Genomic DNA, 12,891 nt, shown 5'->3' with positions numbered 1-12,891 from the left:
GAGTTGCTTGCAAGTCACCATGACGGTCTCAGGTCGGAGGGATATTTATACCCATATCCCATCGGAGCAAATCTTGACAGCAGAAATAGCTCCGGAGTTGGTCACGTTCAGTGCAGATGTACCATTATATCTCACCTGTATGCCATAGGAGTGTCTCCACACTCTTTGGTTATGAGGACAACCAACCCAAATGGCACACAACGACCTATGCTCGATAAACGTTATCGTCCTTGGTAACAACGTATCATTTGGTCGCGAACATGTTTAAGGACTAAGCGACAAATCCTCCTTTGTCGAGTTTAAATAGTCCTAAGGACTTCACCACAACACAGGAGTTCATTAGAAGATGAAACATTTGTGATGAAAAAATATCAAAATAACTTTTATTTATTTATAATTCATGTACTAATACAAAAGGAGCACAACCGTCAACAGGCTGACGATTGATTTTGGGACACTATTCCCAACATCTTAATCTTTCTTGGTGATAAAGTTCAATCCCCAGAAACCTGCCAGCGGGCTATTTAACTAGTTCAAGAAAAAGAGCCCAAATCCAAGCCAAGGAATGAAGCCTGCAAAGAAGCTAGCACTCCAGAAGCTTCAGAGTTTTAATCAAAATCATCTTCGTATGAATACCAGCAGAGGTTGGGCATGTTCATAGCTTTGATAGGAACCTTGGACATCCACAGGATTCGATCCAAATGAAGAAGGAAAGTGATCAGGTATGGAGATCCGAACTCCTATTCACCCTTTTTGTTTTTTATTTCAGATTTCAGATTTTTGATATTATGTTCATATGAAGATCCATTGCATGGTTTTCAGATGCGATCCGATATATATTTAAATTAAAAGTGTTTTAGTTTTTTTTTATTTCCACTGCACATAAACTCTGAGTTTGAAAATTTTAAAACTACACGTATGAAACTACCGCACTTTCTAATAGTAGTATCAGAGCCAGATTCTGACACGAACATGAACTAATGCAAATCTAAAATCTGATTTGTAAAAATCAAATCTGAAGATTAGTTAAATGCTAAACATCGTTCTGACAAATCATTATCTGAAAATGATGTAGAACATTAATGAAAGTTAGATCAAAAAATTTTTGCATACTGTAATCTGATTACAAGATTATTTTAGATCTGAAATTATTTTAGATCTGAAATAAATTATGATCGCTTCAGATTTGAAATTATTTTCAAATCTGAAGACGTTAAGTAGGGTTTGATTTGGATCTAAATTTGTTTCAGATTGGAATTCAGGTCTAAAATTAATTTATATGATCTAAATTTTGTTCATATATGTGATATGTGATAGATGTTTAGATCTGAAATTTAATTTATTATATATATAATATGTTAGATTAAATATCTTAGTAGCCTAGTACTCAAAAAAGAGTATATCACCATGGCTGTCCAGTCATAAGAGTAAGCAGAAATTAAAGTCCCTCTCTTACCCAATCAACCAGTTCTCTTATGACGTGTAGGGGTGCCGCTTTTGATGTCTCTTGAAGAAGAACCATGAACAAAAAACTCTAAATTGTATGAGATACATGTTTTAGATTTGGATCCTTTTATGCATATATTAGATATGTATTTTGATTAGTTTTAGATCAAAAAATTATATATGTGATATATAGTTTGTAGACATATGATCTGAAACTTAATTTCTGTAAAATCTTAGATCCAAAAATCTTAGAATCTATTTGCATGAAACTCTGAAACTGTGGTTGGCATGCCTATCGAGTCAACTCATTTTTCATTTGAGTCTACTCAAGTCTCCGGTGAGTTGACTCATTTTTTGTTGGAGTCGACTCGAGACCCTTGTGAGTCGGCTCGTTTACAGATGAGCTGACTCAATAGTGCAGGTCGAGGCTTACAAATTTTTATTCATCACAGATGAGTCGACTCGAGTTTCAGAACGAGTTGATTTGATTCTGTGGACAAAATTTGTATGAGATACAATCCAAGTTAGATTAGATTAGAAATTATTTCGACATCTAAACTAAATCTATATTCATAATGTACTTAATTAAGAATTAAGATTTGAATTTAAAAGATCTAAAATTGAGAGTTTAATATCTAAAATTTATTGCATAAAACATAGAATTTTGGATATGGGTTGAACGAATTAGGTCTAGTGACTTGACTACAATGAGGATCATTGATTAAATCATGTTAGAATCTTTTTCGATTTTGATCAGTTGATGAACCTAATCAAAAGTTGGTTGAGATTAGATCAAAGGAGCTCAAAATTGAGTTTAGTTATAGTTAGTCAAATCAATTTATATTTAATATAAATTTATTAAATCAAGATCGAATTTGACTCAATAGTTCGAGCTCAAGTAACTAGGCTGACTTATTCGATTCTAATTGATCAATTAGTATCTAAGGTAAATAAGACAGCTCGATCGGTGGTTTTTAATTGGACTATGCTTACCTAATTAGAAATGGTGTCTAAGGCAAGTATAGAAAATTCTCCCACCGATCTCATTTACCTGGCCAGTTTGGTCGATTATATATTGAATGGTTGCTTGATCATTCGTGTTCATTCATGCCGACTAGGTTAGTCAGATATGTTTATGATGACTTAAATCTAATCAATCAGATATCAGATGTGCTGACTTAGAAGAGATCTGAATCTAAATCTTCTTATTAAATATTAAGTCTAGTGGTCCTCCACCATTGTAGAGATGCGGGTGCCTTCCTGACATTGATCGTTCTCAGCTGGTCATAGTGTTTCGGTTGCTTCGGGAAGGCATAACCACTTTATTGGCATTAGATGCCTCGGGGTAAAGATGGGGTTGGGCCCAATAATTGTTAGGTGAAGGATCTAAGAACGGCTTTGCACCTATTGGTGAACAGTGGATCTGACTTAACTAAGGAGTACGATCAATAACTATTAGGTGAATCCACATAACTTAGAGACCAAGTCATCACAACATGTTTAGAGAAGCATCTAGATAAAGAATTATCAACGCATCAGTGTACATATTACCAATAACTGTTAGATAAGGTACACAGTATTTGATGGGACTGTAGTACCCAACAGAAGCCCAATTATCGCGTATAAATTTTTGTTTGTCCATCTGAGGAGTGTGAAAGACTCGAAAAAATAGTAAAAATATTTATTTATTTTTAAAATTTTTAGAATAAATTATAAATTGAGTATAAATATCTAATTAGAATCTTTACTCTTTATATTTTATTGTGTCAGCTTTCAACCCTCTAGCTCGAATCCTAGATATCAACTGCTTTATCAAAATAATTATATATCCTGGCTTGAACACCTAAGAATTATTTTTAATTTTTGAAAATTAAGCCATGTTCTTAACCAAGTTATCTTTATGTAATCAACCTATCCAATCCATAATCAACAAGCTATACTTGACAAATGGCTGGACAATAACAATAAAGTTAGGTGCTATAAATTGAAGTCCATGCTTGTTGAACTCCAACGCATGCATAAGGACATGTAGACTGCTAACGATATGCTGACTCATCTGCAACAGTTATAAGGTGATCAGAATCGCACAGTGCATGAGAAGCACGATGGATATTTTGTCCATGATCACAGTTTGATAATGATCAAGGATATTGAGGAGCTTGAGAAGCTCGACATGATCATGCACAAGAAATTGCTAGTAGATTTGATCCTGCAATCCCTTTCTGATTCATATGGATAGTTTATGAAACGATCATATGAATAACCATTATAGCACCTTATCTGAATTGATCAATATATTGGTAACTAAGGAATCTTAAAAAATTTAGAGGTACATACCTGGAGAATCTAAAAAAATAATGACGCCTTTGGAAGGTATATCAAAATTACTCAAAACTGATTTTATAGTTTTCTCTTCTTTCAGTCGAGTATTAGACTCTAATATCTGTTTATGCACTTTAGTATAGGATCTAAGGGAAGATAGAGGGCTGAGGAAAGATAAAGTAATCCTTTTGAGTCGATAATGGGGCAAAAGTTGCACTGTGGTTGTGGACACTTAACTTCTCTGATTATCATTTGGATTTAGTTCTTAGAAATAGTCTCTATCATTTGTATGGTGATGTATCTGTGAACTTATTTAAATAGACAGTGAATGCCATTAGATCTGAGAGATTCAGAGATCAGATAAACCTAAAGTATATATATGTAGTACCTTAAACTAGGTCATATAAGAGAAAAAATAATTTTGAACAAATATGGACTTTTGAGCTCATTGACTGTTGAGTCATATTTAGTCTGTGAATCATCTCTTTAAAGATAATGACCAAGCTGTCCTTTATGGAATAAGAGGATAGTACTGCTAAAATATTTATCCTGGTACACATTTGATGTGTGTGGTCTATTTGATGAATCAAACAAAGGAGGTTATCTCTACTTCATTATCTTTACTGATGATCAGTTATGGTATGGGTATGTGTACAAGATATAAATTTAAAGTCTTTAAAAGATTCAAAGAATTCAGATGTGAAGTAGAAAAGTAAATCAAAAAAATCCTAAAGATGCTTTGATCAAATCGAGGGGGCAATACCAAAGTAGAAAATTTTTTAGTTATCTCAAGAATAAATGACATAATTTTATGATGGAACCCTCCTTGTACACCTTAGCTCAACGAGGTATTTGAGAGGAGGAATGACACTGTATAAGATATGATCCAGTCCATGATGAACTTCACTGATTTATCCTTTGTTTCTTTAGGGACATACTTTACTTTCTGAAATTTAAATAAGATTTCCTCTAAATCTATTCCTACCACACTATATGAGATATAGTATAGCAGATAAGTTAAAGGCTAGATCTATGAGAGCTCGTTTCATAGGATATCTTAAAAAATTTTAAAAACTACTTTCTCTTCCCAATGGATCACAACATGATTGTGACCTATTATACAGTCTTCTTGAAAAATAGTTTATCCAGGATAAAAATAGTGGGAGGATAACCTCAAAGAAAGAGTCTCAGAAGTGCAATGAGTCATAGGACCTATAGAATCTATTTATGATGAGCCAGTACATATCGTACCTCCTTCATCTCATAGATCTAATAAGATCTTCCATACTTATGAAAGGTACTTGGTATTCTTATAGAGGATCCAAAGAAAGTATTTCTCATGGAAGATAGAAAATATAGAGATGATCTCAAAACCTACAACGAGGTGATGTTGGACATCGATCTTAAGAAATAGATGTGTAGACAACCCTCCTGAATGGATATCTTGGGAAGATATCTATTTGGAGCGGTCTATGAATTTTACTTGCAGTGATGGAGATCACACTACAAAGATCCGTACATGGATTTAAGTAAACATCTCGGAGTTGAAATATTCATTTTAATGATATGATCAAATTATTTAATTTCATCAAAAATAAGGAGAAATCATGTATTTACATGAAGATCAATGGGAGTATCCCATGCTGACATCGGTTAAAATACGGTTGTATAAAGAATTTTTTCATGAAAGATCTAGGGCAAGCATCCTATATTCTGAAAATAAAGGTCTATAAAAATATATCTAAAAGAATATTTGAGTTTTTACAGAAAAATATAAAGAAGAGATACTGAAATGGTTCAATATAGAAACCTCCAAGAGCAGTCTGCCACCCTCTTGAGCATGGGTGTATGCCATGCTATATAATCGATTTGATATATCTCTTGTTGTGAGAATCACCAGTAGATATCAGTCAAATCCAGGCTAGAAGTATTGGATTGCTGTGAAAACATCCCTGAGTACTTAAGAAGCACTAAGGGTTTATTTCTGATCTTTGGAGAAGGGTCAGAGCTGAGAGTAGGAGGATACCCTAATGCTAATGATAGAATGTCTACATTAGGATGTGTTCTTGAGCAATGTTGGTTCGATATGTTGGAAGAGTTCCAACCAACCGATCAATGGAAGATGAGTATGCTAAAGATGTATAGGATGCATTCTAGTTCTTATGTTAGTTATAAAATTAGATGTCATACCATCAGATGCCATGACACTATACTGCAAAGACAATGACCCCATAGTCCTTGCTAAGAAGTCAAGGTCTCAGCAAAAATTCAAACATATATAACAGTGGTATATGCGATTATCTCAAATAGAAATACATAGAGGTACAGAGAGTAGACTCTATATAGGATGTGGTAGGCCCAAGTCACTTAGCCAAACTATGACCGAAGCCTATCTTGTAAAGATGAGGCTTAGATATATGGTAAATTGACTTTAGTGTAAGTAGAAGATTATTAGATGTATGTCCTAAAAGTCGATCTTGACTGACGCACATCATTTTTTTAAAACATATTTTTATACTTGACGGACAGTCTTTATTACCATTCATATTGTATGTGTCCATAATTTATCCTAAAAATTAATAAAGATGATTTTATATATTTTCAAGATGTTAAGAATTTGAGACATACATTATTAATAGTTAATTTCTGAATGCTCCTGATCGGAGGATCATCGTAGAGGATAGTGATCGATTCAGTTAGATCGGTACATGGATCACCTCTCTTTCGGACAAATGAGTCTTAAATCTACAGTATGGAGATATTAGATGAGAGTACAGATGATTGCTAGAGAACAACTTGCACTGAGCATGATCAATATGAGAAACTATTTGGATGTCTACTGATTCATCGATGATTTTTTTGATGCTGTAGTGGTGTGAGTGATCCTTTGATCTACGATGCCTCGACTATTCGTAGCGAGACTACTGTAATTTGACTGTACGTTTACTTGGTATCTAGCCATTCGAATTCTTATTGTATTTGTTGGCTACAGTGGATTTAGGTTCACTATTTGGAGTGGGATGTACCTCGATAGAATATATCGATCTTGCTAAAAAAGTGGTCCTATACGATTTGCAAAATTGAGTTCGGAAAGTCTTTGGCTAGAGCAAGTATGAATACTGAAAAAAAAAATTTATAAAATTCATAAATAAACTTGAGTCGAGCTAATCTGACATATAATTAACAATGAGGTTTGACGAATTTTCTATGACCTTCATCGAGTCGGGACTCATGATCGAAAGACTGAATCATACGATAACTACATCTAGGGGTTTACATTTTTTTGTTCTACTAGGTTACCACTACATGCTGCTAGTCATCACTGGTAGATTGTGAGAACTCATTAGGATTATTTTTGGATCAACAATCCTTATTGGATTGAGTTAGAATTGTTCCAGCTCATCAAAAGGAGTTTCGATGATACGGTGATAGAGATCACGGTATGTCTCACTACCAAACAGAATAGAACCTGAGGGGTCATACACAAAAGGAGCTTGATCTGATCAACGGCTTGGATTCTATTCAAATTATTAACCAGATTGATGGTTTAAATTTGAAAACTGCTAATTTGTTAGTATTACAGATTTAGTAACTGCTAATTGTTAGTAGAGAGACTTAATTGTAAGTATTATAATTTAATTGAGCTTGATTAAATTATGGATTAAGTCATAATTAATTTAAATCAAATTTAATTTAATTAGATTTAATTTAATTTAAAATTAATTGAATTTAATTATTCAAGTTAGACTTGAACTTCAATCCTGATTAGATCAGATTTGACAGCTTTTTGAATTGGATTCAACTTGGGCTCAAATTGGATTCAATTTGATCCCAGATTGAACCCAATTGAACCTAACCACCTGAACCTAGGTTTTCTGGGCTTCTATCTCCATTTGGTTAAACAAGAAGGGATGGGGTGATGGAAAGCTTCATGTCCAAAATTTCATAGCATCCTAACACTTGAAATTAACAAGCAAAATATCTAAACTAATCTTCGATAGAAATAATAATTAATAATATAAGATAGAATAAAAATATCAAATCTATAAAAAAAAAATCTCACATTATTACAGGTCTAAAAAATACTAAGTACGACAAGGACATCGTGGTGCTCGTGGTCGCTTAGACCTTCTCAAGAAAGTCCTCAATAGTCACTCCTGCTCCTGTATCACCTATGATGGTCCTTCCTCTATATCAATGGATGTCTCGTGGTCATGCATATGAGAAATAACAGGTACTGTTGGAGCATCTGTGAGCTGAGTGACCCCCTCAACCCTCTCATCTGGATCCAAGGATGGGCCTGTAATAGAAGAGTCATACTGATAGGGGATTGGAATAGTCCCCAACTACTCAAACAACTTAGATGAAGACTCATAATGCCAACTGGGATCTGGTGCTGCCATCTAGGGCATAAAGAAAGATGAAGATCCTGACATCTATAAATCATAAGGTGGTAGCATATGTGGAGCATACGGCGATGACATGTGCGGAATATATAATGATGGCATATCTGGAACATATGGTGACAGTGTATTCTCATATCTGGTGCTTCGGATACTCTATGTCAAGATATGATAATATGCTCATAGCCAATCGCCATCAATATCCCTAAACATGATTTCTCCATCTTCCATAGTATCTGGATCCATTCATCTTCATCAATCATAGACAGAGCACGATGAGTGTCCAATATAAGATCTAAAAAATATTCAGTCTACATGATAAAAATAAAATTAGCAATATATTATAGAACATAAAACAAAGATATAACAAAACTATACAAAATATTTTGCATTAGACATGGGCTTACCACCATGTATATCGTCTCTCTCTGTTTTTGGTATCCGAGCTTTAAATAATTTGACTTTTCTATCACTAAATGGATAATCTATCGATATCACTCTATGTACTCTTGATTGTATGGAATGCCCCCAATGTTGAGAAATATATCCCAAAGCCAATCATCAACATGTTGACGATTGTGCTCATTCTTGTAAATTATACATGAATTTTATTAATAAAAATTATTTGATATTTTTATTACAAATTATCCATCTTACTTTGAACACTGTGTTGTAATGAAGTCCTTAGGACTATAATTAATCAACAAAGAAAGATTTGTCATTTAGTCCTTAAAAATATTTGCGACCAAATGATATGTTGTTAATAGGATGATAGCAATATCAAGTATAGATCATTGTGTGCCATATGAGTTGGTTGTCTTCTTAACTAATGAGTGTGAAGACACTGTTATGATATGTAGATAGAATATAGGAGTACATTCATATCGAATGTGATCATTTGTCGAGCACTCTGCTGTCAAGAGTAGCTCGTGTAAGGTATGGGTATAAGTATCCTTCAGACCTAAGATCACCACGGTGACTTATAAGCAACTCACTGTACTTTAGTACCGGACCATCTGAGTTTCTAACTCAATGATGGAAGAACACTGGGTGCAGTCAAGTACTTATCAAGTCGGTGTGTGAGTCAAGATGGAATTGATCCCTCTGAATTAGTAGGAGATATACATCAATGTATTTCAATTCAGTAAAATCTTGATTAAGATAATCCATTTGATGGATTTGAAAGGTTAAAATATAATGTGATCGACTAAATTAGTATTGATAATTAAATTCTAGGTCACCTTGAGCATTAGGATCAAAGAGATAAATTATATGGTAACCATACATCAGTAGATTCTAGAATATTGCTTTGCAATACTTCAACCTATCCGGACGTCGGGTCATCATTGCTAGATGGTTACATCGATTGTTATAAAAAATTATTTCTATGCTATCAGCTTAGGTTCGAACCTATGGGGTCACACGCATTAGAAGATTTGATCAGATCTGATGGCTGAAGAGTCCAATTGGATTGTGACTCTGGTGAGGAGTCTCACTGGGACTGAAATTCTGGAGGAGAGTCCTATTGGAACTAGGACTCTATTATTAATAAAAAATTAATTAGTAATTAGATTACTAATTGACTTAATTTGATTGAGTAAAGAGCTTTGGATCAAGTCTAATTGAATTAGATTCAGTTCGACTCAGATTGGGTTTGATATGATCAAGCTTGATTGTAAGAAAAATTTGATCCTGATTCGATCAAGGTTTTGACTCAGCTAATTCCTAATTGGGTTAGAAATTTATTGAGAGAATTGAGTTTCTAATTAAATTAGGTCTATTTCTATCATTGGGTTCAATCCAAATTTGATTTGGATTAGAATCAGATTAGAAATGAAGAGTCCCAGTCGACTAAGACTCTATCCTTATCTCTTGCGCTACACCTGGACCCATGCCCATATCTCCACGTCAAATTAGATTTGGCTTGACCCTTTTGGCATCAAAGGAGTGGACCCAGTAAGGGTGGGCGACAATGGTTAATGAGTCATAATTGTATCTTTTGCCTAATTTAAATACGATCCGAATTAGAGATAAGGTGAATACAAGGAAAAGAATTTTTCAGACAAGGAAAGGAGGCACCAAATTGATTTTTTTCTTATTTTTTCCTACAGAGTTTTTGGGAGTGTGAGATAGCAAATCTCCTTCCCCATGCCAACTCTCAAATTTGAAATTTTTTGGATGCCCAAAAAGGTTTGTGATGCGGTGATTGTGGCACCCTTCCTTGGATGAAAACCCTAATCCCAATTCTATTTAAAGGGGTCTCCTCCTCTTGGCATCCCATCTTTGATTCCCTTGCTGGTGTTTTTGTTTTCAGAGTTTCTCCTCCTCTTCCTCTCTTCCTCCTCCAGATATCTTATTACTTTGGAGTGTCCAAGGTATTTGAAGAAGAAGAAAAAAAGCAGCCATCGAAGTTTCTTGCAGACTAGCACCTCCAAGGACCCAGATCTGTGCCAGTCTTCACATGGATTTTCTGTAGAGGCCAGACGACTTCGTGTGGCTGTGAATGACCTGAGGGATAACTTCTCAAAGTGTTGGACTAGTGAAGATCAAGATCTCATTGGTTTGGTAATTATTTCTAACCTATCTTTATCATGTATGTTAGATCTAATAATTAGATCTTCATGGCAGCATCGATGAGATCGATGCAAGTTTTTATGTTCAGATCTGAAGTGCATCATATTTCATTTTTTTGTTATGGCATGGTAGTCTAGATTAGATCTTATGCATATAATTTAGATTAAATAATTTAATCTTACTATTTCACTGCATAAAAATTTTAAAATTGCATGCATAACACTACCTATATTTCCTTCACCCAAGAATTGGCTCATTAGAAACAATAAAATATCGACAATCATGCCATCTGTCGATATAGGTGGCATGTCTAGTATTCCAAACAATGTTGGACCTATCTCGTCGGTTTATACCATGAAAAGTAAGTCGTGTCGCATATTTATGGTATCAACTGACATAAGCCAAACCACCTGATACCCGGTCTAGAAAATGCCACTCCACAACATTAAAGCAAATAAGAGGCACCTGTGCCATCCAAATATCCTATCCATCAGTGCACATGCGTGGCAAACATGCCATAACATCTGGTGTGTAAGACTCTTAGGCGAATTGATAAAAAAATAAATATATCTCTATTAATAATTATAAGTTAAATATTACTTCAAGAATTTTTGAAATTATAGTCATAAATGTAAAATAAGTAACCCATCTTTTAGTATCATCTAAACAGTCTACCTGATCTCTATAAGCATGTATGACATGGATGGACACATTCTTCACACGAAACGAAATATTTCACCTATAGATATTGTTATTATAATTTGACTGTAACCAATTATAAAGTAAAAATATAATGCTTATAATATGAACTTCTTTTACCTAAATCCCCACGTTGCATCTAAGATGAATGGCATATCATCATCCATCCCTGCCGATCTCATCTCTAAAAACTGCCACTCTCTGGATGGAAAATAGAAAACCTCTTCCATGCCTATATCTAAAAATATCTATAGATAAATCATGTGACTAAATTATATAAATAAATATATATAAACTTGAAGAAAATGTGTACGTATAATAAAATTAAGTAAGAACCAATGTTTGATTGTGTAAGCCTGGTGGCTTTACACAAAGTCCAATACAAAAATGTCAGGACCACACTCCTTCAACTTATGCAGGCCAACTGATGAAGATCCTCCAACAGAGGTAAATACATCAGCTTCACTAGAGCTAATAATGTATCAGGTAAAAGAGACCCTCCAGGCAAACGCCAAATCTGGCCCCGAGTGTACTGTTGAACCATCTCATCGGGAGCATCATCCAACAACTGAAAGTCTGCATAATAATCTGACAGCTATCTAGGCCTAAGTCTACTTCCCTCAAAAGCTTTAGTCGGAGGTGCAACCCCTAATAATCGCTCACAAAGTGATTACCACCGCGGTATCGTAAATGCAGAATCATGATCAGTAACTAGCAAACCATCGATGCATAAACCAGTCAGAATGCTGACATCCTATAATGTGATGGTCGTCTCCCCAAAAGGTAAATAAAATATATGAGTCTCTATGCACCACCTCTTAATCAATGCAGTAATCAAATCTTCATCCATCTGTATGCATCCAATACGATAGATGTTGTAAAAACCCAACTGCTGCAAAAGCTACAAGACTCTATCCGAAAAAGATGAGGGTTCATGCAAATGAGATTCAGATTATCCTATGATCAGAGATGTTACATTATTATTGGGTGATCATCTTCATCACCATCTTCATCTTCATCTCATCATTATTATTGTCCTCATCAAGCCATTCTTCTTCAGCCTTAATCTCATTTGACTCAAAACCTCGACTATCAGAATTTATTCCAATACTGATCCAATCATCGTCTCCCATTTGAGTGTTATATCCCGCACTTACTACTATTTCCACCATAGGAGAGGTGACCATAGGACCTTGAATAATTGGACAACGAGGGTCAACAGTATTAGAATATTATTCTACAAATATGATCTCAACATCAATAATTCACACCATAGGACTTGAGAAAGGCGAGGAAGGTCCAAGAGCATTACCCTCTTAGATTAAAAGCCCACTAAAGTATTCAAATGTTGGTACCATCATTTGAGTAGTATTTTCATTAGTGGATACATCTTTCTTTTCAATATATAATTCAATATATCAGCATTCTAGATATTTCAAAGAAAATA

This window comes from Elaeis guineensis, chromosome 13 (assembly GCF_000442705.2).
Source record: "Elaeis guineensis isolate ETL-2024a chromosome 13, EG11, whole genome shotgun sequence".
Classification (NCBI taxonomy): Eukaryota; Viridiplantae; Streptophyta; class Magnoliopsida; order Arecales; family Arecaceae; genus Elaeis; species Elaeis guineensis.
This window is presented reverse-complemented; position numbering follows the sequence as displayed.